This window comes from Leucopleurus acutus, assembly GCF_964270905.1.
Source record: "Leucopleurus acutus genome assembly, chromosome: 13".
NCBI classification, from domain to species: Eukaryota; Metazoa; Chordata; class Mammalia; order Artiodactyla; family Delphinidae; genus Leucopleurus; species Leucopleurus acutus.
Genome location: NC_139155.1, coordinates 48970882 through 48979433, shown reverse-complemented (window position 1 = coordinate 48979433; position 8552 = coordinate 48970882).

Below are 8552 nucleotides of genomic sequence, written 5' to 3'. Positions count from 1 at the left end.
TAGAAACTATAAAATTGTACATACATGCATTGAAAAGACTGAAAGGGTATGTCCCAAAACATCAACAATTATTATCCATAATTGTTGGAACTAAAGATGATATTTGTTTTTCTTACTATTTTCGTAATTTCAAAATTTTGTCTATAATAAATATGCATTACTTCAATTTTTAAAATTAAAAAAAAAAAAATTTTTTGGCCGCACCATGATGCTTGTGGGGTCTTAGTTCCCCAGTCAGGGATTGAACCCACAGCGCCCTTGGCAGTGAAAGCAGGGAGTCCTAACCACTGGACCACCAGGGGATTCCCAAATATGCATTACTTTAGTAGTCAGAAAAATATAAGTTAGAAAATATCAGTTGTGTATAAATAAGGATAGGAAGAACTTGTTTTAATTTATGCAAAAAAAAATCCCAAAACATGTTGAAAAAGATCTTGGGCTGCATTAATAAATGTGTAACATGCATTGCTGTATTACTGCCACTGGAAGTGGGAAAACTGAACAGATTCCCTGACAGAAAGTACACAGATAAGGTCCGGATAGGAAGAGATCTGGAAAGAGTGTCATGAGAGAAAGTTGAGGAAAATAGAAAAGTGAATCTTAGAAAATGTAAGCCATAGGTGACATGTGATGAGTTGGTGTGTAGTGAAAAGAATCAGGTAGACTCAGCCCCACTTGTAACTCTGGGCAAGTCACTCAAGTTTTCTGACTCCCAGGATCCTCGTTGATAAAGTAGCAATAGTATCTTGTGAATAATATTGTGATTGGGTTACCCTCTCTTCTGGCTCCTGTGTCAGTTTCTCTGAATACAGATCTCATGAGCCCCTTTCAGAATTGTGGAATTCCCCCCAAAAATCTACTCACACAGCAGCATTGGTGAGTTAAGTAGATTTCACTGTAGATTTGACCCAGTAGATGAATGAGGAAATTCACACTGCACACGTCCCAGAGGAAGACGTTGTAAGCCTCCTCCCTACACTGCTGTCCTCTGTAAAGACTTTACCACTGTGGGCAATAGGGGGGTGAGTAGGAATGTAGTGGGCGGGGCATGGGGGGGTGGGTAATCCTTCCCCCATGCCGACTCACTGGCTTTTCTTCATCCTTCCAGGACATTAGGGTCTTCAAATTCCTTTCCCTTCTATGAAAACAAGTCATCCTCTCCCAGTTCCTATCCTTAATTTGAAAAACCAAACTTATAATACTCAAAACAAAGATCCACTCATGTCGCAGAATCCACCCTCCATAGCAAACATGTTTCCGTCCCAAGCGTGGCTTTGGGATTCCAGAATCCCGTCCCTATCTCCCCACCCCAAGTGCTATCAAGTTTTCCTTGCAAACACATTCGGTGCTCTTCCCATGAGGGGTTCAGCCATCCACTTACATACATAAACTATCTGGTACAGTACTGTCACTCAGTAGATGCTCAGGAAGTGATAATAGCTTTTGTTATTATTATCATGACTGTCTTTAAATATTTAAAAAGCCATGTGGCAGCTGAACATGGAGACATATTCTCTATAGTTTCCGACGACCCAATAGATTCAATTGATGTAAGTCACTGGGAGGCAGAATTTAGCTCCATAGAAGGCAGACGTTTCCAGCAATTAGAACTATCCCATAATAGGACAGAGCTTCTCTAGGTGGTGTGTCCTTTACTGCTTGAATTGTTTGGAGACAGAGGAGAACAGGAGACAATAGATGGGCATTTGAACTAGTTGACCAAAGCTCTCTCTTATGATAAATAATCTTGCGATGCTATGAAAAGGGCCTGAATGTTTTTTTCTGTCTTTTCTGTTTCTTCCCAGTGTCACCAAAATCTAAGGTGATATTATACCACCATAAACCTCATCCCTTTTGGATCTGGCAGTGTTTAAAACACTCTGAGACAGAAAACTCCCTGAGAGGGGGTGGGGCCAGCAGAGCTGCCCGTTTCCTGTGGCCACTTCAAAAGCCTTGGGGGAGGGGGAGGTTAATGCAGCTGCCCAGGCCACCAAAACTGTAGGATGCAGAGCTGTGCTGGGTCCCGGGGCCTCCTTGGCTGGAGCGATCAACTACAGGGAGGGGGAAATGATAACCAGACTCCAGGACACCCGGGGGCTTTCAAGATACACTACATTTGCCATTTTCTAATCTTTTCAGGACACAGAATTAACACAAATTCCTCCACATGCCAGTGGGGCTTTACCTATAGTATAATCTTTTTAAAAGGTTAAGTTAGTCTTGACTTTTACTGTTGCAGCATTTCAACTTAATGGCGCTCCATGCACAATCTAATTGGATTTTTATAGGCCTTTATTTAAAGAAATTTGTTTAGTGACAATGACAATGTATTATAGGTAGGTCCCTTTTGCATAATATCGAATTGACAGTAGTATAGACATTGCTAGACCATAACAGATTTCTACTAGGTGGTTGTTATCTAAAGCCTACATCAGTTAAAGCACAAACCATACAAGAATGTATGTGTTCAATGATGTTAAAACCGACACTGCAAAATTAGAGAAAAGGGGTAGGTAGCCTGAGATCATGCTAGCAGGAGGGTTCATACTATACAATGAATATGTCATGTGACTTCTACAGAAAATTCCACTCGTTTCAAGGGTGAACTGAATACTAGGTTGAATTTTTAAAGGCTATTTGTCCTAAGAGATTGTGAATTTATACTGCCTCAGGTTGTATTCCATCATTATAAAGGTCCAGGAATCCTCCGTAAGTTTGTTTTACCAGCCAGAATTGGGAATTATATTTCTTGCAATAAATTCCTTCACTTTGACTGTTTGACATTTCAGAAGTAACCCCTGGCTTAACTGGCTGCAGGTAAAAAATTAGAGGCATAACTGGTTTTAATGTTGGTCTCTGGGTCTACTTATTCCCAAGTATTCAACCAATTACATCTTTCTTTATATAATATTTTTTTTATATTCCATAAGGTACATTTATACCTGGTTTTCTCAGTTATTAAATGGTTTTGCTCACTTTTGTTTTAGCTTTAGTTTATAAAGTTTAACTCAGGTCTTTCCTTAAGAATGTGGTAAACGGACATGTTACAGAAAATCTTGCTGATGTTTTTTGAACATTTGAGATCTGGGTCATCCTTTCATTCTGGAAGCCAAGAGAACTGCCCGGTGTGTGCATTTTGAGTTAAATATTTTTTCCCAGGTATTTTAAGTATTGTTAATATTTGTTTATCAAAATGGAGGAAGCATCAGTATTGTTCTGGGAACCCTAAGGATTAAGGTTTAACAGGAAAAGTTTGTAGGGTGTGGGACAAAGTAGAGGGAAAGCATAGTTAAGGAAAACAGAAAGTGATGATGATTAAGTTTTAATTCTCCCTGATGGAGTGGGTATAGATCAATTCATAACTGTAAAAAGAAATGTAATCACATTTAGAAAAGGGAACCATCTTTTCCAAGACAAAGAGCAGTGATGGGCAGAGGGAGGGTCTGAAAGATGTAACTGTTCAATATGCCACTGAAAATTCAACTTTTGCCAGCCTCTTAGAAGGCTTAGAAGGCATCCATAAAGCATGTTTCTTATTTTTAATAAACTTTTAGATTTAGAATAATTTTATATTTAAAGAAAAGTTGCAAAGATAGTACAGAGAGTTCCCATATACCTCACATGCAATTTCCCCTGTTAATAACAGCTTACATTTGGATGGTATTTTTGTTACCATTAGTGAACTAATATTGATACATTATTATTAATGAAAGTACATATTTTATTCAGATTGTCTTAGTTTTACCTAATGTCCCTTTCCTATTCCAAAATCCCATCCAGGGCGCCATATTACATTTAGCTGTCATGTCTCCTTCAGCTCCTCTTGACTGTGACAGTCTTTCAGACTTGCCTTGTTTTTGATGACCCTGACAGTTTTGAAGCATACTGGTCAGACATTTTATAGAATGTCCCTCAATTTGAGTTTTTCTGATGTTTTTTCATGATTATATTGGGGTTGTGGGTTTTGGGAGGAACACCACAAAGATAAAATGCCATTCTTACCACATCACATCTTGGGTACGTACAATTGACATGATGTCAGCCTTGTTGACACGGTGAAGTTAGCATCGATCCCCTGGTTGAGGTAGTGTTTGTGAGGTTTCCTCAGTGTTAAGCTACCCTTTTTTCTCACTTTCCATACTATACTCTTTTGAAAGAAGTCACAATGTGAAGCCCATATTTAAGGAGTGGGTACTTGTGTTCCACCATCTTGAAGGCTGAGTATCTACATAAATTATTTGGAACTCTGCTGCACAGGAAATTTGGCTCTTCTGACCCATTTATTTATTTATTCAATCGTTTATATCAGTATGGACTCATGGATCTATATTTTTATATTTTGGGTTAGAATCCAATATGCTTTTATTTATTTTGTTGCTCAAATTGTTCCAACTTTGGCTTTTGGCAGCTTCCTTCAGTTGGTTTCTGTGTTCCTTTGACATGCCCCTATTATTTTGTTTTTTTTTTTTTTCACCTTGGGCACTTTCTTGCTTTCTGACCCTACAAGATCCTCCAGTCTCATCATGTATATTTCCTGCTCTTAGCTCTAGAATCAGACATTTCCTCAAGGCACTCTGGTTGCTCTTATTGGAAAAAGTTATTAGATACTAAGGTCTGCACAAGGCATGCTTGTTGCCACGGGAGCATAGATGCTTCTAGGCCCTCACAGCTGACAGAGCAAAGAAATACTAACCAGCATACATGCATGCAACTTTAAATATTTCTCTACGTAACCATGTGTATTTATATTAAGCTAAACATATATAGATACTGATGTCTCCAACTCTAATCCATTACCACATAGATTATTCTATCTTTCTCCCTTTCTTATCTGTATTTTCCACCTCCAGCAATGAAAAAACCTAGATCCCACCAATCACTGCCCGTTTATTTAATTGCTCAATTCCAGCATACATGTGCAGTAGCATTTTGAGTTAATTTAAATTAGTATGTAGCCTTTTAGACTGGCTTCTTTCACTTAACAGTATGCATTTAAGATTCATCCATTTCTTTGCATAGCTCATTCCTTCTTGCCACTAAGTAGTATTCCATTGTATGAATGTACCACAGTTTGCTTATCTGTTCAACTTTTGAAGGACGTCTCGGTTCTTTCCAGTTTTTAGAGATTATTAATAAAACTGCTATAGGGCTTCCCTGGTGGTGCAGTGGTTGAGAGTCCGCCTGCCGATGCAGGGGACACAGGTTCGTGCCCCGGTCCGGGAAGATCCCACATGCCGTGGAGCGGCTGGGCCCGTGAGCCATGGCCGATGAGCCTGCGCGTCCGGAGCCTGTGCTCCGCAACGGGAGAGGCCACAACAGTGAGAGGCCCACGTACCGCAAAAAAAAACCAAAAAACAAAAAACTTCTATAAACATTTGTTTTCAAATGTGTGTGAAAATAAAATTTCAAATCAGTCGGTTAAATACCTAAAAACATGATTGTTGGGTCAACTGGTAAGATTATGTTTAGCTTTGTAAGAAAGTGCCAAACTCCTCCAAAGTGGCTGCACTATTTTGTGTTCCCACCAACGCAAATCAATGAATGAGAGTTCCTTTTGCTTCTCATCCTTACCAGTTTTTCTTTTATTTTAGTTATTTTAATAGATAGTGGTATCTCATTTTTTAAAATAACAGCTTTTTATAGACATAATTCACCTACTAGAAAACAGACCCTTTTCATGTGCACATTTCAGTTGTTTCTATATAGTCACAGATTGGGGCAACCATCACCACTATCTACTTTTAGAATATTTTCATCACTCTGAAAAGAAAACCCATACCCATTGGCAGTTACTTCCCACTTTCTTCTTCCCCAGCCCTGGCAATCACTAATCTATTTTCTGCTTCCGTTGATTTTCTTATTCTGGACATTTCAATAAATGGACTCACATAAAATGTAGCCTTTTGTGTCTGGCTTCTTTAATTTAACATAATGCTTTAAAGGTTCTTCCATGTTGTAGTGTGTATCAGTACTTCATTAATTTATATGGCTGAATAATATTTCATTATATGGATACACACTTTTGTTTATATACTATTTAGTTGATGGGCATTTGGATGTTTTGCATAACACTGGATGAACATTTGTGTATAAGTACTTGTTTAGACTTATGCTTTCAGTTCTCTTGGGTATATACCTAGGAGTGGAATTGCTGGGTTATATGGCAAGTCTATGTTTACCTTACTGAGGAACTTCCAGACTGTTCTCCAAGGTGGTTGCACCATTTTACATTCCTTCCAGCGATGTATGATGTTCTAATATCTCAACATCCTCACCAACACTTGTTACTGTTCATCTTTTTTATTATAGCCATCCTAGTGTGAAAAAGTTGTAACTCATTGTGGTTTGACTTGCATTTCCCCAGTAATTTTAATTATCTTTTCATGTGCTTGGCCAGTTGTATATAGTTTTTGGAGGACTGTCTGTTCAAATCCTTTGCCTATATTTAAACTGGATTATTTGTCATTTTACTGTTGAGTTTTAAGAATTCCCTTTATATTTTATAAACTTTATGTATAAGTCTTTTATCAGATACATGATTTGCAAATATTTTCTCCTATAGTGGATTGTCTTTTCAGTTTCCTGACAGTATTCTTTGAAACACAGAAGTCTTTAATTTTGATGAAGTCGAATTTATGTATTTTACATTTGTGGCTTGTACATCTGATGTTATGTCTAAGAAATTATTGCCTAATCCATGGTCATGAAGATTTACTCCTTTTTTCTTCTAAGCAGTTTATATTTCTGGATCTTACATCTAGAACTATGATCCACAGTTAGTTATTTTTGCATGAGAAGTAAGGCAACATTGCTGTTTTTATTTGCATTCCTCTACTGGCAAATGATACTGAGGATCTTTTTATATGCTTATTTTCCATCTGTTTATCTTCTTTGATATGGTATCCAGATCTCTTGCTCATTTTTAATTTTTTTTTAAATTTTCTTATCTAGTTTAAAGTGTTGTTTGCATATTGTAGATACATATCTTTTATCAGATATGCAGTTTGCGAATATTTTCTTCTAGTTCATGACTTGTCTTTTCATTCTCTTAACAGTGTTTTACACAGAGTGTAAATTTTTATTTTTAATGAAGTCCAACTTATCAATTTTTTCTTTCATGGATTATGCTTTTGGCATTGTATTTAAAAAATCATAGCTGAACCCAAGATAATTTCTCTTCTTTTCTTCTAGAAGTTTTATAGTTTTTCATTTTACATTTATGCCTGTGATCAATTTTGAGTTCATTTTTGTGAAAGGTATAAGGTAATGTCTAGATTAATTTTTTTTAACATACAGACATCCAGTTGTTCCAGCAGCATATATTGAAAGACTATCCTTTCTCCATTGAATTGCCTTTGCACCTTTGTCAAAAAATCAGTTGACTATATTCATGTGGCTTATTTATGGGCTCTCTATTCTGTTCCATTGATATATGTGTCCATTCTTTTGCTAGAACTACACTGTCTTGACTCATAGATACATTTTTTTCATTCATGCATTTATCCATCTATCCATTTATCATTCCCTTAACAAATATTTATTGACTATCTTCCTCATGCAAGACATTGTGCTAGATACTGGTTCCTTGGAAAACAGAGATGACTCAGACATGGAAGCTGCCCTCCAGAAGCTTCAGTATAGTTGGGGAAGTGGGTTGAAGAATTTTACAATTTACATACAAATAGTGTTAAGCAAATCACAGGAAATAAATGCTGTATGCGATGTACAGAGTAAAAGAGGTTTTCCAAAGAAGACTTAAGATTTGAGCAGAGATTTGTAGGATGGATAGGATTTAAATAAGTAAAGATGGCACACATGACTGTATTAGGTGAAAAGGACGGAAGGAGCAGAGTGTGGGAGGAAAGTACAAAGTCTAACAACACTGTCTAACAGAAATACAATCAAAAGCCACATTTGCAATTTAAAATTTTCTAGTAGCTATATTAAAAAAGAAACACTTGAAATAACTTTTACAATTTATTTTCTGTAATTTAATGTATCCAAAACACCTTCATTTCAATGTGTAATCAATTTTAAAATATTGAGATATTTTATATCCTTTTATTGGGTACTAAGTCTTCGAAATCTGGTATGTAGATTACACTTATAAGACGTATCAACCTGGAGCTGCCACATTTCAATTGCATAATAGCCCTATATAAATTGTGGTTACCATATTGGACAGGACAGCTCCAGGAGGCCAGCAGTGAAAAAAAGACCACAAAGGTAGGTCAGGGCCAGACTGTGGGGAAACTTGAATACTCAGCTCAAGTTTGAAATTTATTCTGTAACCACTGGGTAAACACTGACACTTTTTTTTTTTTTTTGCCGTATGCGGGCCTCTCACTGCTGTGGCCTCTCCCGTTGCGGAGCACAGGCTACAGACGCGCAGGCTCAGCGGCCATGGCTCACAGGCCCAGCCGCTCCGCAGCATGTGGGATCTTCCCGGACCGGGGCACGAACCCGTGTCCCCTGCATCGGCAGGTGGACTCTCAACCACTGCGCCACCAGGGAAGCCCAACACTGACACTCTTGAGCAAGTAAATGACTCT